This window comes from Toxorhynchites rutilus, chromosome 2, assembly GCF_029784135.1.
Source record: "Toxorhynchites rutilus septentrionalis strain SRP chromosome 2, ASM2978413v1, whole genome shotgun sequence".
NCBI lineage: Eukaryota > Metazoa > Arthropoda > Insecta > Diptera > Culicidae > Toxorhynchites > Toxorhynchites rutilus.
In genome coordinates, this window is record NC_073745.1 from 153103119 (window position 1) to 153128157 (window position 25039).

Below are 25039 nucleotides of genomic sequence, written 5' to 3' on the forward strand. Positions count from 1 at the left end.
CCGAAATTGAAATTAACTGCAGAGAAAAGAAGATGTAAAAATTGTCAGTTTCATCTTTTAGTTTAGAAATTGTCAAGCCCTTTCTTGCGATACCGTAACCATTTAGTGAGAAAAAAAGAAAATGGAATCTATATACGATTTCATATGAAAACGATATAACTCTGTTTAAATGATGAAAAAAATGTTTGAATATAAAACACAGATTTTATGATCGCAACACTGTTTTCAATTTTTCCATATAGTGTTGGCTGTTCGCTCTCTTGAGCAAAACAAAAAAAAATCACGAAAATGGTTATTTATACGCTCGTCTGCTCGCCGCTACAGTACTTGTGCGTTTTCGACAGCGCGACTGGAAGAGCGCATATTGCTTTTGCCAATCAGTACTTTTAATTAATTTTTTTATTTGTCGTCAATTAGATCAGCTTGTAACCGAAAAACTTTGTTGTTTTATTGAAAGAGATGTTTTTCAACAACTCTTATCATTTATGTAATCCCCCTTGTAATCAATGAACTATTGTCATTTGATTTACAAATTTTCAATGCAAATATATTGCGAAACAATTGATGTAATAACGGAGAAAACGGGCTTCACACTAGGTTTACAGGACGCATAATTTTGACTCATTTTGAATTTTATAAGGAAAACTACAAAAATTGCATTTTTATTCCATCACTTGTAATGACTTTTATGCATTGTTCGAGGTAAATATATATTGATGTCAATTTTCATTAAAAGCGTTGAAATATTGAAATTATGTATGTGATATACCTATCTCTACGGAAATACGTCAATTTGACGCGATGTAGACAAAATTTTGTGTAAAAATGCAAACATTCCTACAACTAAAAGATCGGTATATACCGTAAATACTTCGATCCGTTATCTTCGTTACCAGATATCGTTATTTCAAATGAAACAAGCGATAAACAACTTTTGCCGAGAAGCAACAATAGAAAGAACGGAATCAATATCATATTGATGTCAGAGTACGAATATCAATTGATGTCAGAGTACGAAGAGATTTTCAAAATTTCAGTAGCTTAGTTTGAGTATTGAAAAATAAAATACTTGAATATTTTTTGAATCCGTATCAATTATTATGTTATTGTAAACCTCAATTATGCAAGTTTCCATTATTTACTTATAGTATACTAAGTGTTGTTGTATGTATTCGTGCACGCGTCAAATTGCGCGTTGTATCAGCGAGTTACAATATTCATATATGCCAGGCTCGCTTGGATCGCTCTCTCGAAATGCAAATGCAACGGAAAATGTAGAGAGAGAGAAAATATTGCAATTTAAATTCCTCCTGTTTTTAACTATATATAAACCATTGACGATTGCAAAACGCAGTTTTTCTCCAGATAGCGAGCAGGCACCATTCTTTCCTACAGCAGATATCACAACAGTGGCTTTGCTAGAAGACTGGAATATATTGCAAACAGTGGTGCAATTTTGTTGTGTTGAATCATTAATCAACCATCTTCAACTGCTTCTACAAAACCTCGCTAATCATCAGCCCTTAGGGTCACCGAAAATTTTTATCCGAAGTAATAAACAAATAAGTTGAATAAACAGTGCAACAACGTCTTGAACATAGTCCCCTATATTTTTTTTTGAAAATTGAAGGACTAATTAAGATCATTGCATGGAGATGCCAATTTGGTTCTAAAATTAAAATTGTAGTTTTTATGCGTCTTAAATAATATCAGAATAGGTCTAATTTTATTTTTTTAAATTTTTTTCAAGCCTGTTGCTATGGACCACCTTTTATTATTCATCGCTAAGTTACTTCAGTTATTAATGTATTAGAAATTTCAATCTTAAAAAAATATGATACTGTGATATTTACGCTTTTAAAGAATTCAACAAAACACATTTTTGAACAATCCCACCACCTTCAGGGAAACTCTCCGAACCCATGACTCGCGAGACAGTGGAGACACATTTGAGCGATCCCTTCTTCGATTGGTAACGCTTCTATTTAGGTGTCGCTCTTTCTCTGCGTGGAGCGGAGCAAAAAGCGAAACAAGCTTACCCGTCACTCATGCCAATTCTCGAGGCGCTCGTCATCACAAAACAAACAAAAAAAAACAAGTAAACAAACAAACAAGAGAGAACGCAGCCAACTCGCCTTCTCCAATCTTCGCTCCCCAGGTGGAGAATATTAACAACACAAACAAGACAGCATGGGGCAATCGCGTGCGCGAGCGACTAATGGCGAAAATGACAATCTTATACATAAACATATTGGTTGGGACGGAAATAGTTGTAGCCGTCTTTCGAATTAGTGGTTTCTTTGTATAGAATGGATGACTGACGTAGGGCGGATAGGACATTTTCAGTATTTCGCTGTCTCCCGACCCGAACAGTGAGAGGTGCCTGATAGATATCAAGCTGTTGAGAAGATTTTTTGACCTTCTTAACGAAACAGAAAGAAGGATGTTTATACGGGTTACTGAACTTATATCTTCATATTAATCTGCTTCATATTCAAATCAGCGTATAACAATTCTCATCTGACAGACAAGCGGTCTGTAAAGACAGCCTCTAATTATCGCGAAGCTGACTTCCTGTTGAATGTAGGTTGGAAACAATTAAGTGAGGAAACGTAATCAGAAAAGAGAGAATTTTTCCAAATGAGAATGAAAGCATTGCTTCTAGGCAATGTCTGATTCACAAACATCGGACTGTCCGCAGTGGAATTTGCATAAAGCAGAAATTTATTGACGATTCCAACCAGAAATTTATTCTCCAATCTGAAGAATACTACTCCCTATAATGTTTTGTTCGGTAAGGAAGAAACGCTTCAAAAACGAAACCCATCTGTTCCGTACCCTGCTTGAATGATAACAGCGGTCCTTCAGCTCCGATTTAAAATCATGCAGCATAAAGAATCAGATTGTTCAGTCAGCGGTCCACGGAAGGGATTGACAAGACCCAGACACATGGGACATTGTAATCAATGCGAGAGCCAATGGTGGTGTGTTACGCGAACCAGCATCGGCGGGTTTTCAATACGAGCGCCGTTTATTCCTCCCGGGAAACGAAACTGTTGATTAAACAAATTGGAGGCGCTTAGCGCTGTGACATGTACAAGCCAAGAGCAGACTCGATCATCAATTGGGTGTATAATTGATAAGACGGCAAATCCGATTGACGGGCGCGCAGGTTCGATTGCGAACCATTCAGAGCACCAGACCCAGTCTACAGCCGGATGAAATGACGCTGCAATCTTCGCCCGGTCGGATGAGGAGATGAGACGCTGCGGTTAATTCCACCGCCGGACAGGTTTTCTCTACCAGCCATTGGTTAGTGGTGGTAGCTAGTGGTCCCAAGTTAAGTGCTCTTCCCCTCAGCAAGTGCGACCGACCACTGGTGGCTGCTCTATTTTTAAATTCAAACTGTTCGCAAGCGACTTCAAGTGCGGATATGACTTGCGCGGCGGAGAGCCAAACTTGGCGAAAGGTGTGTATGCATAAACGCCTCTTCGTGGTTTGCATGCTGCAAATTAATACGACCTACGCGTTCAGGTTTTTTTTCTCTCATACTGTGTGTCTGTGTGATATTCATTTTTGCAAGGCGTAAGGAACGGAATTATGTTACGGAGAAAAACTCGAATGAGCTATCTTTTGTTTGTTATGTATGCTGATTGGTTAGCTGCACGGCAGAAACGCCGTGATCAATTTCCGTGGAAATAACTTACGCTTCATGTTCGTTTTCATCCGTTCGTTTTATTTAGATGTGAAAATGCTTACCTGCAAAGAAAAAAAAAGAAAATTAGTAAATACAATGAAATCATCAATATATGCTTATATAAAGTGTATTCAAATATTCATTGACTTCCAAAAACTGGCGTAAGTAATCTGCATTTAACATTGCATCAAACGACATTAGGTGGTGTTGGAATGTTGATAGTTCGCATTAGACACAAATCTCAGAATCAGTTTTGAAATTGCTCGATCCAGCTCGCTTTATTTTACAGATTAATTTTGATAAAAGCGAAAACGCAAGCCAGGTAGCTTAAAATGTGAGTAGTGTTTATGGCCCTGATACTGTAATAATCAAGAAGACACTCTGGTTGGCCAATTGTCGAGAATGTAGATAGAAAGATAACAAGATGAAACCCCATGAATAGCCTAGAATCAAAAAGAAGTATGATGTATTGGCACCATACGAATTAACGCAAAAAAACTGATGGACCGAATATACATCCTGCGTAGCTGAATCTTAACCTAATCGACCCATTCCTAAAACAGGTAGTGAATGAAATAAACTCAAGCAGTGAGTCACTTATGACAACTCCAAGCGAAAACAACTCAGGACCATCAACTAGTTTTAAAGAGTTGAATTTTATGTATTTCACTGTAAATTGATAATTCCATACTTCTACTCATCCACTCACACATCTACAAGAAGAACATTCAGCAATCTTCCAAAATATCTTTGATTCATTCATTGTGATTTGATTCAGATGCAATATTGAAGAAATGATTACTAAGTCAACGATAGTTCTACGTCTACCCTGCGGTTATACCATAGATATAATCAACCCCTAATTGTTGGTCAAAATGAGCAAAAGTTTCAATGGCAAAGGCATTACGAATCTATCTTCGATTTGGTAACAATTTATCGAATATAACGGCTAGATAAAATCGGACTATTGTAATTATTTTAAATAAAGTCTTGAAGTTCAAGTAAAAATTATAGATTTTTGTTTACTCGATCGCATTTGATTGTGCCTATATGCCTGCACATGACTATATGCCTATTGGGATGTCTGAATCTTATGTGAATTGGATATTGAATTTATTTGATCATGTTGGAACAGTTTCCACTCTTGACGACATTGCGTCAATCGATGGTGATCTAGTTGATCATTTGAACAGAACTCCATACGTCTTACACACATGAAAGATGAGGAATCATCTGAGTATATCGACTGTTGTTGATTAAAAGGTTTATTTGAATTAAGCTTTAGAATGATTCGTAAAATTCCAGAACATTTAGTATACATGACAAAAGAATGATTTGTGTTCCTAAAATCAACTGATTGTTAAATGGTTTCGAATACCTAGGTCATCAAATCTGGCTTATCATTATCTGGTTATCATTAACTGGGCCCATGACTTTTTTTGGAGAAGATATGGAATTGTCTATCAGAACGATTCTTGATTCTCCGGGCAGCATTAAACTCAATAAAAATATGATTGAAGTCTAACACTTTTCAAAATACAAACGAAAGAAAATGCAGTTACAAACTCGGTTATATACGATTCGATTATATACAATTTTGGACTCGATTATAAAAAGGTAAAGTTCGATTTTTTTTATATCTCAAATATGAAAATGAATTATTTCAACGTAAAGTTAATTGGCTGTTATGAGTACAGTAGAGTAAAAATCGTGATTCATCTTTTGAATATCCTCTATCACCTTCTGAAAGAATTCCGCCCCGTCCGCCCTGTACATTGTATTTTAGCTTGGAGATTCTTAAAAAATGATAATTTTATTCATGAGTTCTCTTGACATATTTCTAAATAAAAAAAAGTTTGCAGAACATGTCAATCGCGAGAATTTACACACAAAATGGTTACGAGTTCAACATTGGTAGTGATTTTTCAAAGATAATATGAAAACGATGTTGCTAGAAAAACTTTACCTTCTTCCGATGTATGGATGACTTGTTGGTTATTGTATGGGCTATTCACATTTTTTTCGGTATTTCAAACATGTTTTATAGAAAAATGTAATGTTTTCGAGAAAAATTAATCTTTATTTGAATTTTGTTTTCAACCCGACATTAAATTTTGTTTTTGATATTTTTTAAAATAAAATTCAAACAATTTCGTACAGTTTCTTCTTTGACGATAATTATGTAGGAGGAGGCGGTCTGGCGTAGTGGTAACATCCATGCCTCTCACGCTAAAGGTCACGAGTTCAATTCTCTCTCCCGACATTCTTCCAAAAATGGAAAGTGACGAACCAGCCAAATGAGTTGAAAATCACTATAATACAGATAAAAAAAATTTATGTAGGCCTGATAGTTTTAAGTTAGAAATTTTTGAAGAAATTTAAGACCCAGTTCAAAAAATATTTGTTTTTGAAGATTAAAATATGCAAAGTTGCTTCAGGGGGTATTCTATTGTAGAGACACGAATATCGAACGTTTTTTCGAGCTCCGTAAAAATAAAACAAAGATTATTTTTACTATCTATTATATTATTATTTATTTATCTATCTAGAATATTTATGAGCTGATGAAGTGAGGGGAATCAAAAAAGTTGTGCCATAGCGTACACGATTCCAGCCTTCCTGGTTATCTGAAACAAAAAAAAATCGAACAGATTCTTAAGCAGTGAAGATGCCACTATCGCATGAACCTCGGACAAGTCAAAAACATCTTTTTTGACGAAATGGCGGTCGTTTGAGAAACAAAATGCGGCTTAAAACGTTTTTCCTTACGTTTCCCAATTTTTTTAAAATAGTAAAATTTAAAACATAATTTTTTAGAGGTTCATACGATAGAGAGATACCTGCAGATTGTACCCATATGAATTCAACATTAAACGATTCAGTTGAACTTGAGATATCGTGTACGCCAGTTTTAAAAAAAACTTGTTCCGAGAAAAACGCGTTTGAAGCTCATTGTTATGGCCGTAGCAGGTTAAATACCGCATCACTAAAATGGCTCTAACTCGGTAAGTATCGGGACTTTCGATAAGTCCTTTACAGGGTATATTCTTGAATGCCTAAACTACAGAAATATGAAGGAAAAAAATGATTTTTTCAAATTTCTAGACTAGAATACTGCCTTAAATGGCCAATATATTTATATCCACAACGTTTCATCGCAATATGAGATGGTGCTGCCAATAACCAGTAGAGTTGGCATGAAATTCGTCTTATATAGATTTTCATTTTAATTTTCATTTGCAAGCAAACTGATTTATTGAGCTACTGAAACAAGTTTTTGGCATCACAAATTCCGGTACATTTTAGTCTAATTCTAGCTCGATTACAAAATTTCTAGCAGCGAAAGTAAAGTTCGTGAAAATTTAAGCAGAACTGAAGCAGTTCAATTAGTTCAATTTAATGTTTTTTTTTATTTTCGAAAATAAAACACTAACCAATCTGAAAAAGTATATGAAGCCATTCTGCAAAAAAAAGTTTTCAATCGAAATGAGAATTTACTCAAAATATGATGATGTTTTTGCGGAGAATGAAAAATCTATAGAAATTCGTGGTTTCGAAAAACGGAACGAATTTACACTGAAAATGATTTAGCAGCTCTGGGCTCAAAATTTCGCGAATATAGACAAGTTAATGACACCTTGAGTGTGGAGCTGCTATAAAAATCCGCTCACGCAAACATTTAAAAAAATCATGCCTCCATATAGAACCTTCATGAAAGCAGCACATTCCCTCCGAGTCACGGGACCCCATTTACCTTCCCTTTAATCACGTGCCCCTCAGAAAGAAAAAAAAGGTTTATGTATAGTGGGAGAGTGATATACATCTTAATCCTAATAATTTATAATCACAATTACCAACCCAAGAGGCGTCACGTGGATGAATGGAAATAGGGTTCCCGCATGCATATATTTTCCAACGAGCGCTACGGAGATCTATCTTTGCAACGGTGGGTTTCGTTACGGTGAATACATATTCATCGCCGGAGAAAATGGTCGGAAATGCAGTTTATCTGTCATTAAAAATCACGCTCTGCGGGGTAATAGAGCGAAATGCCCCAGCGAGTGCCAGAGTGTGGAAGTTTGGAAGGCGTGACTGGATTTTATGCGTAGGGAGATTCCAACCGGAAAAGATGGTTATGATGCGATTGCTGCCGTTCCATGCGCGAAAAATTGTGCTAGTTGGGCGGGACAAGTTTGGCAATTGAATTTAGGTCATTCAAACTTCGAAACCTGTATGGTTTGTTGCCCTTTTGTTTCTTCGATCGTGGCGTGATAATCCATAAATTATTCATCATATAATTAAGAAGAAGGAGAATCTAATTCACTTAGTTTCAAAATTCATCTTACGGTAAATTATCATCTTTCTTAATCCCAATCCACACTAACATTTTGTTCCTTAACTTATTCAGCTTCGAAACTAGATAAACTTTTTATTTCATTACTACACTCATTTTGGCTTTATTCATTCCGCTTCGCTCCGTCGCGTCCTTTCATTCACTTCATTGCCTTCCTCTGCACTTCGGGGGGGGAAACATACTCATGTCCGTACATTGGCGGCCCTGTTCACTGCAGTGTATTACACACATCCCAGATAAAAGTGTAATTTAATTAAATTTACCCTGTAGTACTTTATCTTCATATTGAAACTGGTGCGCCCTCAGGGTTCTTCGCCTAACGCGCTCATGTTATAGGTGAAAAGTTTTTCCAATGCCGTGGCGATGGCCTGCAATCTCCGCTCCCGACTGTTTTAGTGGAATATTGCCAACGGGGGCGCTGTGATTTTTGCACCCTGCGAAACGGGAGGAGAACAAACCGAGTGCAGCGAAATAGTAATTTGTCTTCTGTCTGGCTCCCGACTGGAACATCTGGAGACATATACCCATACCCATCGAAGATGAAAGCTTGGTTTAATGGCTTTTCGATGCCCGCCGCAAGGTATGAAACTGTTTCTTATTGTTACCTCTACTTCGGTGGATAGGAACGGTTCTCCCGTCCGAACAGGGCCAAGTAATTAGCTAATTTTTCATCGAGGAACGAGCAAAGATTGTGAGACATTGCGACAGACAGTTCGAACGGTCGTATGTTCCAGACCGATGCAACGGATCGAAACGTGACAACCTGCTTCGTTCCGGTTCAAATGTGGAACGAGAAAGAAAAAGGTACACGCCACAGACAGCCTGAAAAAAAATAGCAGCCTGTGTTGCAGCATGAACCGGTACTTAACGCCTCTTTGAACTGCATTTCAATGCAAATGTCTGATCTGTGGGCTTCGCAACCAAGTCATCGCCCACAAACCAATAATCCCCGCTTCGTGCTCAACCTGCAAACATACACACACGGTACCAATGGAGCAATCACGAGCGGCTGTAATTAAAGTTGAATCAAACCTTCGGCTAATTGACCCCAAAAAACATATATGCTGGAAGTCACAAAAGCTGAGCACACTCCTGGGGCATGCAAGCTAGTCGTCGTCTATTAAGTTTTATTACCAATTATTGACAACGCTCATAAATTTTACATTTAAATACGCACGTACGTACCAGATGTAAAATCTGAGAAGAAGTAAAACAAACTTCCACTCACGAAAACGTATTATACCATTAAACACAAGATTTTATCTAATTCATTGCCCTTTCGCAAACGGTACATACATGCAGCAGCACGAACGCGAAAAAGCGCATCATCGCGTTCACAAATCATATCTCCCGCGAGAAGCGTACAAAAAGGCGCAATGCGAATAACGAGAGTGTGTAAATGTGTAATGAATGCACCTCCTCCTCCCGATGAAGGATACAAAAAGTGTGTGCCGCCGACGCTGCACTTTGATGTTGGTGGCGCTTGGAGTACGAGCCAAAGATATCCGATGATCTCTGGCGATGATTGGGATGCATCAGAGTGCATCTGAGTTGAACAGCTCTCTCCGCCTCCGATTCGTAGGAACAGCTAGGCATGGAGAGCGATCGCTGCGTGGATTGACCCCAGGAATCATTTAGTACAGATTTTTCTTCATGTCTGAATGTCGGAAATAATTAAAGTAATATAAATCTGGCGAATAGGGACATGAAGAAGCAATTTAAACTGTAATTCATTGATTTCAACCAAATTGACCAGATAACAAATCGTGTGTGTTTTGTACTGTGGACGCTATCCATGCGCAGGTCATATACACTTTGTCTCGCGAAATGAGGGGTTGTGTTTAAGACAGGATCGCATTGTTGATGTTGGACTACGCAATTATTTGATGCTGTATAAGTAGGCTGACCAAATAGTTCAGGAATAACAACGGGACATATAAAAAAATTAACTTTTCAAAAATTTTTTTGAAGAATGTTATGAATCTATATATATATAAAAATGGATTTCTGTCTGTCTGTCTGTCTGTCTGATTATTATGGACTCGGAAACTTCAAATGAAGCATAAATTTTTGCATAACTCAAGAATTAATCAAGAAAATAGAACCAAATTTGGCATGTGGAGATTTTAGGAGGCAATAAATGTTTCTAAGGTGGTTTGACACTCCCTCCCCTTTCTACAGGAAGAGGGGGGGGGGGTGTCTGAATAACTCGAGAACTAATCAAGCAAATGGAATCAAATTTGGCGTATAGAGGTTTTAGAGATTGATAAACGTTTCTATAATGGTTCGACACTCCTCCTCCCTCTTCAAGGGGAGGCTGCCATACAAATGAAACACAAATGTTTGCGCTAACGAAATTGATTTTCGTTCAAAAATGGAAATGGATTTTAATGTGATAAAACGCACTCCTACTACTCCTACTAAGACGATAGTGAGTCTTCTATCTATATAAATATGAATGGATCGTCGAATATGTTGATAAGAGCAAAACTCGAGAGAGGAGTTGTCTGATTTAGGGGTGAACTTGAACGAGAATTGTGTCTGAAAATAATCTGATATTATAATGACGAGTTTTGGTACAAGAACTAGGAATTTTATAGTAAAAGGTAATTTTTTTTTCAATCAATGAACAATTCTGCGATTGGACCCATGAACAGCGCATAGTAAGGAAACATGGATGTGGATAACGAAAAATAAATTTTGGGCGAGACGAAGTTTGCCGGGTCAGCTAGTGAGTGAATAAAACCTGGAAAAATCCAAACAATCAAACATTACTACTTTGTTCTCTACAACGAGGATCAGGATTTTTAGAAATTTTATCATAGAAGTTGTCACATACCAGATCAAAGTTTTATTTCACAGGAATCTTAGCTATCAGGAATCCAACATTGAGTAGCGACTTTTTCGTTGTCCACATAATGTTAATCGTACAAAAATCCTTTCCACTGGTCCGATACTCCCAGGTAGACACGAAATATAACTAGTACGCTTCACGAATTCCTTACTCTCTACTTTTTTTTTTCCATTTCTGAAAATATTTGCACCCAACGATTTGCAACTAGCACAGATTTTTTATCTCATTAATTATAATTCCTCTGATCGTTGTCCACTTATCATACAATATGTTTTTATCTATCTCAATTGGAACTTTTATACTACTTTCAATCTTTGTTCATTTAGAAATGGGCTCTAATATAACCCATTTATACTGTACTGTTTCTTCTAGGCTAGCGTTTCATTTGTCTATGTAGTCAAGTATCGTAGAAACTTTTCATAGGTTTTACGAAGGTTTATCCTCCTGTATTTAGTTTTAATCAAATAGACTATTAAAAACACAAATGAAATCATCAGAAATAACAGAAAATTCAGTGGAAAATGCATCGTCTACTTCAACAAGGCAATAAATATTTGGAAGACCACCCAGCAAACATTAAATCGTATGAATAGCCATAATTGGAGGCGATATACATACATCCAATACACATATACATATACATATACATGCAAATATGGAGGCGATATACGTATATGCCATACAGGCAAACTTGTTTTTGTGCGGTCGGTTTTCGCGCAATTCCTCATTTTTGTTATGTTGTTCCACTCATGGAGACAACGGGTGCGTGGAAGAAATCCTCTTTATTCGACGGGTGGGATCCCTTGTGGCACCGCTCCGTGCTGTGAAAGGCCTAACCTTTTGGGATGTGCTTCGGAAAGGGTTTGAGCAGTGCAGAATGAACACATGGTGTTTGAGTACTATTTACACTTTATTCATTATAATCGTAATAACTGAATACTAATATATACACTTTATTTACACTTGTGCGATTAATGCGCATGCGAATGCGCCATTATTCTCTTGCTGGTAGAATTGCACTCCTGTAGAAAATCTGCTACTGATGTTATGGCTACTTTTGCAATAAGTTGTTACTCTTGCTATTTGCTCTGGATTTTCACTTTGCACTTGCTACTTGCTCGACGGTTGAATAACGACTCGTCCTCGGTCGGGAAGCTATATTTGTGTGTAGTGTTGCACCCGAACAGAAAAAAGGGTGGGGACTTACGATTTAAGTTTTTCCCTTCTCTCTTTCTCTCTTCAGTGCGTTTGACGGACTGAACACAAATAATAAAACTACACGAAAGGAGTCACACAAATGGGGACTCGCGCATAAACCGACCGCACAAAAACAGGTTTATCTGTATTTTATATGCATATAAAGCCGTGTATGACGATATACGACGCTTTGTACACTGATATGCGATTTGACCCGACAATCTATACATATAAAATAAAGATTATAAAGATTTCTGTCTGCCTGTTTTTTTCTTGTCTATCTGTCTTTCTGATTCTTATGGACTCGGAAATTACTGAATCGATCGACGTGAAAATTCGTATGCAGGGGTTTTTGGGGCCGGTGAAAGTTCTTATGATAGTACGAGATCCCCTCTCTCTCTAAGGGGGAGCTGCTATACAAATGAAACATAAATTTATGCAGAACTCGAGAACTAATGAATTAAATGGAACCAAATTTGGCATGTGGAGGTTTAAGGGGGCACGAAATGTTTCAATGGCGGTTCGACACGCCCCTCCTCTCTCTGAAGGGGAGCTGCCATACAAATGAAACACAAATTTATGCATAACTTGAGAACTAATTAAGCAAATGGTACCAAATTTCGCAAATTTGTTGGTAAGTGCAAAACTCGAGAAAACAGTCGTCCGATTTGAGCGGTCTTTATTTTATTATATTTTTATATCAAACATGTATTCCGTGAAACGGAGAAACATGTTATTTGCAAGTGATTGAATAATCTTGAACGAGAATTGTGAACATTATACGGGAATATTATAATGACGAGTTTTGGTAGAAGTTCTAGGAAACTCATAGTAGAAGGAAATTATAAAGTGCCAATTAGAACGTCGAACATTTGTTTATTAAGAAAACGTGAACGTTTGAAAATATTCATAACAAAAAATCCATTCTGGGCGGGACAAAGTTTACCGGGTCAGCTAGTGCTTTATAAAATTATTAGAATGTGCGTATATAATACTGCATATCGCGATACCAGGATAATCGTTACACCGATGTACGACTTAATCCATCAATGGTATAGAAAATCGTGTTTCTGCTTTTTATACGCTTTCGGCTACACATGGTACATTCTTTGATTGATATTTTATAAGATTTGATACGAATTTATTTACGACCTTGCATGTGCAAACGTTATACGATTTAATGTGAACATGCATCATGTGTATCCGAAATCGTATAAAATGCAAAAACACGATTTTCTATATCATTGATGGACTAAGTCGTATATCGGTAGAATGATCATCCTAGTATCGCCATATGCAGTTTTATCGTTATATACGGCTTTATATGCGTATAAAATATTGCATATACGTAAATCGCCTCCACTTTTGCATGTATATGCCAGTTATATACATCATATATCATCCAAATGTGTCTTGGATGTATGTATATCGCCTCCAATTATGGCTATCGGTTTCTACTATGGTGAAATGGGCTCAAGCTGAAGCTTCCAGATTTGAGCAAAACCCATGAAAAACCCTAGATAGAACTCATGGCAGAAGAAAAGTTGAATTTTTGTAGCACTGTGTTATTGAAAATAATGATAAAGAAATACTCAAAATACAGACCACGTTGATAAAAAGACGGGACAATCAAAAAGGGTCGAAGAAACGGTACTGTCCCGTCTAAACGGTACGTTTGGTCAGCCTATGCATAAGGTGCATTGATGACATGGGTAGGCAAGTCTACAAATGGACAGAATGAATGTTTGGAAAAATGGAAATGGTTTCAGTTTCCGTCATTTTAAACCATATAAGGGCTATGGAATCGTGTAAATTCAAAAATCCGCGTAAATTCCGAAATGCACCTTAAAAAAGGGGGAAAATTCCGAAATCTGCGCAAAAAATGACTTCAGTGTACTTTATTTCGTAAGAACGTGATCTGTTTTCCGATTGGACACCCATACTAAAAGACATATTCCTACGTCAAAAATTATGATTAATGTGTCACACTGAAAAAGTTGAAGGATTGTGCGGCAGACATGACTGCTGATGCGTAGCTGATGCAGTATTGTGTTACGATATGTATGTACCGTGAGCTTCTTCTTATTCTTTGTTGGCTTTAAGAGGCTTTTAACTTAGCAGTTCATTCGCCTCTAGGCTTGTATCGTGAGCGACGATTTCGGGAGACTGCTTCATGCAGTAGTCCGTGTTAGGGAAACACATTGTGGTCCATACAAGGGCATGCGAGCAGCGTTGCCAATGTTCTAGTTTAAACTGTATTTTTCCAGTTTTTTTTTGTCTCGATCTAGGCAAACAGTTAAATCCTAATAGCTACCAGTTTTTTAAAAATAATATCCAGTTCTATCCATTGTTTTATAAGTGCGCTTCTGTTTTCCCCATTTCATGTAAAATAAATTCACAATGTATAAATATTACCCCAGCCTCACCCTTACTATCCCTATTAAAACTGTGAAAAGAACTTTTTTCTGAATATATACTGGCTACTTGAAACTATGTTTTTTTCCACGGGGATCTATCGGGAGGGATAAAAATAAACAAGAACATAAAGTTGAAATATTGAAACGACTAGCACAATGTACGAACAGGTTAAAACAGGTACGCATGCGTTACGGTTGTTGAGTCAACGTCATTTGACTTTGCATCTGTACAATACAATCTCGGCCTCCTGAGTTAGCTGTAGTCATTCGTGCAATCAAATTAGAAAGCGGGCGTTGTAATTCCAACCACGACTGGCGCAATATCATTGCAAGAAATCTTACCCAAAATGGTTCATAGAGCCCGCTATGCTGGCTTTGAGCTTATATCAACTTCAGATTTTATAGGTCCTCCAAATTATTCTAAAGTCGTCGTCTATAATGTTCAATGCAAAAAGAAGAAAACAGTCAATAATTGACATGTGACAGGACAATTTTTGATAGTGGAAGAGATGCATGTCTTTAGATCTAGCATCTCTGTTCGAGCCGAGTTGTGTCATATTGCGCAATCAAGCTTTTTAGCTAAACTTAAAATTGTACCAATTGTTGAATCCAATCCATTACTCAAGGCCATGAAGAAAACATTTCTGGTTCGTGGACAGTGCTGGAAATTGAATCCCCTTCGATTGAAATTTTTCCCATCATAAGCCAAGTGCGTCCGTTCAGCGGTAATACCAAATCCCGCTGGTAAATTGAGTCTACTGAGCTGAGCGCGTATTGCAAAGCCGCGAATATCGTATTACAAACGTCACAGCAAAGAACATTCACTTTCAGCGGTCCTTGCATACGCTTTGTAAGTCGTTGGCAGTTTATGTTACACCCGATATTATCACTGCTCCGTTGTGCTGGTTGTAGCAAACGAAAAAAAATAATAGAAAATCTCATCGTCCGATTTGCCTCGACCGGCAGTAACAGTGGTTGTCGGGTTGGAATGAAAAATAATAGTAACAGTAATATCATTATTCAAATTCCACGGTCATGTTTAAATCGACAGCGACTATTTTACAACCAAGAGATGAAGTGGAGCTACTTTGCGTTAAAGTGGATAATTGAAACGATGAAATTTGCTTGCGTGGCGATGGTTGCGATCGTTTTGCGAACGGGTCCGACCGGGAGGTATTGGAATAAAGTGCAGTCTGATGGTGATTGCGAGCAGCAAATGGATTCAATGCTCTTGCCCGATAATATGCCGAACGACAGTTGTAAATTAAGTGGAATTACGATCTACTACAGGGACTTCTGGAAAACATATGTTTTTGTTGTAGAATAGAAAGAGATTAAGTGTGTATTCATGAATAGATCATTGGACATTGAATAGAGTATATCATCTATCGAAATATCTTTCGTGTTGATAATCAAACAACAATCAAATGAGTGTGTTTGGGAATACATTGTAACATTAGCAACAAACGGTAACTGAAGAATATTATAATCCATTAATTTTGGCTCTTCTACACGATAGTGCATCGTGCATTAACTGTTGGCTCGAACTTGCGTATATGTTCTAAACCAGTAGCCTTACTCTCCGGATTTAGCGAAGTGAGTTTGGTGAACAACCAATCTCTTGTTTTGGACCAGTAAAGGTCGCCTAAATCGTGTAATGTGACACATCTAGACTACTTTCTGTGGAGTTATGGAACGCTTTTCGCCCATACTTATATACCATCAACGATTGATAACTGCACACGAATTACATGAGATTATCCTCAAAAAGTAAATGACAAACACCATTTTATCATTCCAAATAATATATTCACACTTTTTTCATTTTTGTGTTTTATTCCCCATTTATGTTCGAATCGGTCACGGAATTAAGATTTTAGAACCCAGTTTCAGATTCAAAGCTCTTGAAACCATATTTAAGATACACATGATTAATGCTAGATTTCAATTTCAAATGTTAGATCCCAGCTCACATTTTACATTCCATATTCCAAATACAGACTCCACATAATCCAAATACAAAATTTTACATAATCCAAATCTCAATTCTATAATTGAATTCAAGATCACTATTCCTAGTTGAAAAACTTAATTCCAGTTAGCTGAAATTCGGATACCTTTCGAATAGTGATTTCTAAGATTCCTTGTCAAATTTTCGTATTTAGATTCCGGATTTCAGATCTAAGATTCAAATTATGCGCTCGCGACTGGAAGGGTAGCCTCCACAGCGTGATTCCCCTGCATCTATCTTGAAATGGTGAAGTGTTCGTGGGAAAGGCTAAGATTTAGGATTCACTGCGATTTTGGAACTCGACAAAACGAAATACTTCGTCGAATGTATTCGACGGCACGATGGTTGAATTGAATGTTTTATCGCTTCGCGAATCCTCAAATATTTTATATATATCGGCCCGGCTGCAAAGGGCCACGATGTACCTGAGAATGCAATCGAGAAAAGAATTCAACTAGAAAATCGACGATATAATTCGTGACTCATATAATCGCGAATGCATGTTATTTCATATGTAAACACTCGACGGTGAAAGATATACACAAGTAGCCTGGGAGGGTAATAAAACGATCGTGGCGTGGTTCTAATCCAGATTTTCAATTTAGATTTATAATTTAGAAGTCATATTATCTAGAGAAGCAAGTGATACACTATATATTATAAATTCATTTCTGATTCAGATATAAATTTTAATTGCAATATACTAGATTTTATACAGAATACAGATTTGAATTCCAGTCCTAGATCTAACATATGTCTTAAATTCAATCACTTCTACAAATTTCTTCATTCAGAAAATCCAGATTTTAGATTCCACAGTCGAAGCTCTAGATACGGATTCCAAATATCCAAATTATGTATCCAATTCCTGTTCTAGAATTCACATTCGATCTTAGTTTTGGACATAAATATAATAAATCACAGATCTATATTCAGATTTATATACAAACTTCAGGGAGAATTCCGAAGCCGTATCATCTTAAAATGCTGGGAGAAAGAAAGCACAGAAATTATATTTCTGATTCAGAAACAAATGTTGAATTGAATATACAGGCAAACCTTTTTTTGTGCGGGGGATAGGGACCGCATAAAAAAAATCGTGCAAAACTTCACCAGTAGCTTTAAAAAACCGTGTTCGGTACACATTTTGAAAAAAACTTTTTTTGTGCGGTAGATAGGGACCGCATAAAAAAAGTTTTCCTCAAGAAAATAACTCAAATCCACGCAGTTCACCGTTCAATTTCCTTTTGTTTCCCTGCTTTGCGATGGGACAGTTTGCCTCTTCGGTTGCGCGTGGCAGTTTTGTGCTTTTAGTCGAAAAAAAAACTAAATGGACAATAACTTCGTCAAAAATGCTTGTTTTCATATACCGCACAAAAAAAATCGCACAAAAAAAACCGCACAAGAACAGAAAACCGCACAAAAAAAACCGCACAAAAACAGGTTTTACTGTACTTCATTTCATTATCATCTGATTTCCTCACATTCCAGATGCAGATCACGTTACCCATCCTGGTTCAAGCAATGATCTGTCTTAATTTCAGATACCTATGCGAAATTCCATATTTTGGAACTCTGATTTATTTTGTCGACCACAGGTTCCGAAATTGAAACTCCACATATGGAGATTTGAGATACGAGTTTCAGAGGCCAGTTAGAGAGTTCCAGAGTTCAGTTATAAACAAATTTTCAGGCTCAAATTACAAATAGATTCCACTCTTAAATTCAAAATTTCAGATTTCAAATTTTAAATGGCATGTGGAAATGCATAAAATTTATAATCCTGATTCGAATTTCTGATTCAGATATGGAATTCGGTTTCAAATTTGACATTTTGACTTCAGATGTGAGGTTATCTAAAAAATTTTTTTGGATTTCATCTTCGAAGACAAATATTTCATATTTAGTTTACTGATTAGGAATAGTATTCAAAATTTTGACATCCATTCCAAATTCTGGATCTGATATCTAAAATGAATAATCAGATTCCATAGAATTTCAGATTTCAAACCTTGATCCTAGATTGAAATGCAAATTGAAATTGATTACTGCATTCCCTGATTTTGGATTCAAATTTCTATACAGATTAAAAAAGAAAGCCTAACGGAATTCAGATTAAACTTTTGAAATAGATATTCCGCACTTTCTCGATTTTAATTCAAGATTTCAGTTTCAAAAATTAATTTAAGATGTGATGATCAAGAATAATACAGTAAATCCAAATTTCAGAAGGAACTCAGGAGTCGAACTCAGAGGAAGTCCGAAACGAATCGATATGTTGTATAACAGAAAATCGTTTCTGATTTAGATAAACAAAAAATACAGGTCGGACTTGATTAGAAACAGATATACGAATATCAATATGAATTTCTGGGATAAAATTAATTATAGCACATTTAAAATTACTAACTTTTAAGTTTTTTACTTTCAAAATGTTATTTAAATCCACTAAATCCACTTCAATATCCTGTACAAAATTTTCTCATCTTTCAAATGGAAGCAACATAATCGTCTTACGTCGCGTACTTTTTTATGTAGAGCCAGTTTGAGGCGACAGAGTCAAAGTTCTATAAAAAAAAGTTCTATAGCTCTGTCATTGTTGAAATTCGAAGATATGCGTAGAAGAATTTTTTCCATCAAATATGATCGTCTATCATCTTCTGATAGATTCTGGATAAATTTATTTTTTTCATGTAAGATAGGTTCTTCCTGACTATAAGGGGATGAATGAAAAATTAATAATTTTTTTTTATTCAATAAAGAATGAATACACCCAGGTTTTGTTACCAGGTTATTTTTACCTGGGTGTATATGCATAAAAAGCGAATAAAAAAATTTTTTTGGACTTGGTTATATGCAGTGAGAAGTAAATAATCAAGTCCGCCCTGTATTAGATTTGATCATAATCTGTAAATACAGAAAATGCTGAAGATTCCACAATTCCAATTCCAAAATTCTAGATGTTTAGATGCCATACAAATGAAACACAAACATTTTTGCATTACTCGAGAATTAATCAAAAATATGAAACCAAATTAGGCATATGGAGGTTTTGGGGTGCAATAAATAATTCTATGCTGGTTAGACACTCTACCCCCCTCTCTAAGGGGGAGCTGCTAAACAAATGAAACACAAATGTCTGCATTACTCGAGAACTAATCAAGCAAATGGAACAAAATTTTGCATATGGAGGTTTTAGGGAGCATTAACTGTTTTATGGTAGTTTGACACTCCACCCCCCTCTCTAAGGGAGAGCTGCCATGTAAATGAATGACAAATTTCTGCATAACTCGAAAACTGATCAAGCAAATGAAGCCAAATTTGGCATGCAAAGGTTTTTGAATACAATAAATGTTTCTATGATGGTATGACACCCCTTCTTCCTCTGGAAAGGAGAGCTAGTATATAATATAACTCCTTATTATGGGTTTGATTCACAGTTCAGATTCTGATCCAACCCTAGCTTCTGGAGGGTATTCCTAATTAAGAATTTAACTTTGAATTCAAAATTTTAGAACTCATTTTTTAATTGAAATTACGTAATCAGAATCCAGAGCATGTTTTTGATTGGCTCTCTGATTCATAACTTCAGATTTCAAATTCCAGATCCTAGTTCGAGATTCTATAAACAGTAGAACATCGATTATCTGTGAGCGGTTATTCCGCGGACTCGCGAAAGCGAGTTCCATAGCAATTATTCATTATTGAGTGTTGGGCTCTTGTTCTTTAGTTATGGTTATAGTTTTCACATTTTCTGGCCACTGGTGTATAAGACGTATGGATACAGATGGATAGTTCAATGATTTCTGTATTGATAAAATATCGTTTTCAATGTGAAATATATATTTTTTTGTGTTTGGACAACATTTTTAATCCTTCATTGCGTCATCTGCTATTTTAATTATCCACGATGACCTTATCACTCAATTCTACGGATAATTTTGGATTTGATTTCAAATCTGGATTCAGATTTAACATCAAACTTTGATCCAAACTCCCTATAATAGATTTTCAAACACAATATTCCAACGGAACGAAATGTGGTTCTCCGACTTAAATTTTGTAATTTGATTCGAGACTCCACACTAGAACTAATTAGAGTTTCATATTCCTGATATGGATATTGAATTCCTGATTCCTGACTCAATAATCAAATTCAAATCTTAGTTGTGATACAGTAAACCTGATATTGGTATCTAATTTTTGATTCAGATATAATTTTTCGATTCAATATTCTTGAATTCATCTGCATCTCAATATGCAATTTCCAGAGGCATATTAAATTACAGATTCAGATTCAGGCCCAGATTTGTTTCTAATTCTGATACATATACGAAATTCTATACTTTGGATCTTTGATTCAAATCATAGATGCTAGATTTCTCAATCCAAATTCTAGGTACGTATTACTGATTGGAATGCCAGATTGAGATTTCAGATAACAGCAGATTCAAGTTGCGATTTGAATTTTCATTCAAATTCATTCAATTTGAATTTTCAGAAATCTTTATATTATGAATCTAAAGTTCGAAAATCTAAAGTTCAGATTCAGATTTTAGATGAGATTTCAATCCAATCTAATAATCCAAACAATAGATTCAAATACTTCGAATTCGCTTCGAATTTCACATTCCAGAAATACACATTTTAACACGTTGAGAGACGTTGAGCCGTCGGTCCTTAGGGGCTGTTCAAGATGCCAGAATGATGAAAGATTCATTCCAGTAAGACTCTTCATGTGCAAATCAGCTTGCAAATTAATGAAACATTGTTGGTTTTGATGTTTGCTCTGTGTAAATGATTTCCACTTGAGTATTTCAACAGTATACTAAGTATTGAAACAAACATGGTTAGAAAAACAATTGACACGAGTGAGTGACCAACCGTTACACCGAAGTAAACTGTTTCGCCCATCTTCACTTGAGACTTGCAGTGAATGGTTCTTCCAGGTAACACATTTCCGAATTGTATTTCAAAAAAGTGTTTCATCTATCAAAATTAACTCAGAGCTGACAATGTGAGACAAAGAAAAAAATATATCTATCCACATCGCTTAAAAATATTCTCTCTTGACATGTACATAATGAATTTTTCTAATACGTCCATTTTTGAGTTCCGAATTGCGCCCAAAACAAAGATGTAAATATCGATGTCAGCTCGTTCTCAATCACGATTGATTTATTAAATGCGATTTTTACAGTTTGTTTTGAGGGGGCCCGAAAGAATACGAAACTTCTTAATGCCCGACAGCATAATCAAATGCGGTTACTCAAAGATGTTATTCAATATTTTCTAACGAGGGAACCCCTTTCACGAAATGTCACAATCTATTATCTAGTTTATTATACGCTGCGAAATCCTACTCTTTTTCCGATGAATGGGTTGCAACCTTCACAAATCTAAAACTAACTTTCGCCGCACGATTGCATCACCATAAATTTAATCGTTTATGTTATATGCTAGTCTACAGTATGTTTCCATATGAAATGCAACCGTATGAGAAGCTTCAAGCATGATAAATACTATCACCCAAAATTGGTTTCCTGCAGCAATAACGTAAGACTCGAATGAATTTATTACTAGTTTAATGTGGCAGTGGCTCCGCCACTATTTGGCATATCTCATCTATTAAACATGATAATCCTCTCAAATGGTACCATCTCAAGACACCTCCAATAGTTTACCATTGATCGTTGATTTCTTCCATCATTAATTAACGGACGTCGTGATGAAACCATTGAAGGAGAGCTTAATTCATTGTTGCAAACGGATTTTCAAAATTGTCAAAAATAATCACTCAATTCCATTTCTCGGTTCATCTTTCTTTTTTCTTTTTTGGCTGGCTTATTTCGCAGATAAAATCTTGAATCACCGTGAATAAAATCCACCGAAAAGCGAAAGCAAATCCCGCAGAGACGGAATGTGACCGAGTTTTGCATTTTTCGACGATTAATTTACCAAATTCATTTCGCCTTTCGCAAAAAATGTTCTCGTCGACTTATTCCTTCGCGATTCGTAATACCGTGGGAAAAATCACCAAATTTCTTCATTATCTTAATTGGTTTGTATTGCTTCTTTATTGTGACTGCTAAACTTTGAATGAACAATTGTTAAAGGTGGTAAAAAATCACAATAAATATACGTGAAATGAGCTAATAATAGATTTCAGCCCGCCATCATTCACAAATGCCAGTACACTTCCACGGAGGCAAGATGCTAAACTATAGGTGTTTCGTTCTTGACACTTTCATGACAATACGTGAGACGAGTTGCGAGACGTAGCTTTCTGCATTGTTTACTTTTTGTTTGGTTGTGTCGTTATGGTTTCATATCAACTCGCTGAGGAAAACAACTGAAGAAAGAAATAAGCAAATATATATTCGTGAAAAATAGTGTACTAGAGCTGCAATAAGGTATTTATATTACATATTATTCAATAGTTTTGGGGGACAGTGAGGATTTGAAGAGCTTGTGAGTGTGATTAAAGTGCTATAAGTCTAAGAAATCTGTTGTCCAACTCCTCCACAGATAATCGTTCATCTCGCGGTTCTCTATCATGCCAAAATTATATTGTGAATATCTTATTTTCTTCAGATGCCGTATTATTGTGCAGTAAAAGGATGCGGAAACAAGGTCCGCATAACGAAAAACAACCCGGACATTGTTTACCACACTTTCCCCCGAGATGGAGATAGACTTCATAAATGGATACTTTTCTGTGGCCAATCGAAGGATTGGAAGCCTCAGAAAAATCAAGGTATATGCTCACGTCATTTCCATAGCAGCAGCTACGATGACCGACATCAAATGCGCCATGAACTTAATGGTACGAGGAAATATAGGATGTTGAATTCGAAAGTTAAACCTTTTTTTCTGTCTTATATGTATCAGTATTATTTCCATGTCGAACCGATATAGTGGTTCTCCGATTTTCGTGGAAAGTGGTAGATTTGTTCTTTATTATAAAATATTAGACCCGTCTTTTCTTGTTTTTATTTTATTAGGGCTATGTGGTATACGTTGCAAATCGTGAATATTGTCACCGGATTAAGGGCATTGTAGTGATGTAGAACGTTGAACTTTTGACTAGTCTGAAATCGATCCACCGCCGCAACAATAAGAAATTTCTCACCGTGCAATTTTTCGAAATGACTGATATACTCATCGGCAGTGCGGAAATACTCTCGGCATACAAAGCAGCAGCGCAAAGAGGGGTCCAAATTGTGTTTCAGCATACGTTCCACCGTAGTCACATAACGAATTTCCGATAGAAGTCGATTCGCCGCTACCATCTCTTTAATTTCCTTCAAAACTTTGTCGTTTTTAAAATTGCATCCAGCATACGCAGGAATTCGTTTTGCTTTTTGGAAGTCAACTCTGAAAAATCAACAAATATAATCATTCTTTAGCGGAATAAATATATCAAACCGACCTACCAGCGTGATTGTTCTGTTCATGCTGCTCCAGTAGGTTTCGCAACCGCTCCATGTTCAATTCAAAATGATTTGGTCGATTACCATTGGCATGAATTGGCTCATTACGTGTTATCAAATCGTGGTTCATCAGCACCCAGCCCAACTCGTCCATTTTGACACGAGTGTTGCGGCGCAGTTTTATCTCTTCGAAAAGTTTTTCGCGTAGTTTCCGTTTGATGATGCCTCCGTCCTTGATCAGATTGTGCCGATAAATTCTACCACGTACGATTCTATTTCATGCTTTTGCCCTGGTGATAAAACAAAAAAAATAACAATCTCTTTTAAATTCTCAATAAAACCACATACGAAAAACGCTGCTTGCTTGGAAAGAAAAGCATTGATTGCGCGGCTAGAAGGTAAAATATATTCAAAACATCCTTCTGCACTGTTTTTAATTCGACCGCTGATTGTAGATATCTGAAAAAGTAGAAGCAATTATGAGAAATTGTTATACGAAAAAATCCAGAAAATTACCTACCTACAGTAAAGCGCGAGCAGCTATTTTGCCGACGAATGCATTTGTCACCAAAAGATATGATATGTTTTGTAAACAAATTTGTTTTTTCACGAGCAATGGCCGAACAGCAATTTTGACATTGCGGTCCACCTATAGTATAGCACCTTGCACGGAGGCATGTATCAGTGCAAGGCAATAACTTAAGAACAAATAAGCAATCAATATCTGCACCATGCGACCGATATGATTACCCCGTGTACCCGCCTGCTACTGCTGCTCGTTCGCGAGAAGTGTCGCGTCGCGGCTTTCCGCTACCAGAAAGGTAAAAACAAAAGCAATCCATGCAGACTTTTGCAAATAAATCAATTACCAGTGCTTTCTGCATTCCCAGAGCGCTTGCCGGGTAGACATTCTTGAACCTTGAGTCCTCGCTAGCAACATGATTCGTGCAGACGACCATTCACAGAAGGAAAAAGGAAAACAAAAAAAAACCCAAGACACTTAATCGGCATGGCGCAGCAGCATTGGACCATTGAAAGCCCAGACCCATTCATCCAAACCCGTCTGAAAAGGGAGC

The 25039-nt window shown here is 36.6% G+C and overlaps 1 protein-coding gene and 1 long non-coding RNA gene across 4 annotated transcripts in view; both read right to left on the minus strand.

Moving 5' to 3' along the window:
• The window catches only part of LOC129770788 (uncharacterized), a 337533-nt gene that overhangs the window by 114075 nt on the left and 198419 nt on the right, over nt 1-25039 (minus strand). The window lies entirely within an intron of this gene.
• Nucleotides 22763-24612, minus strand: LOC129770791 (uncharacterized). The gene is made up of 4 exons (XR_008742194.1): nt 24484-24612; nt 24312-24422; nt 23967-24253; nt 22763-23907 (listed from the first exon to the last, which is right to left on the minus strand). It is a non-coding gene; the product is annotated as an uncharacterized LOC129770791 (long non-coding RNA).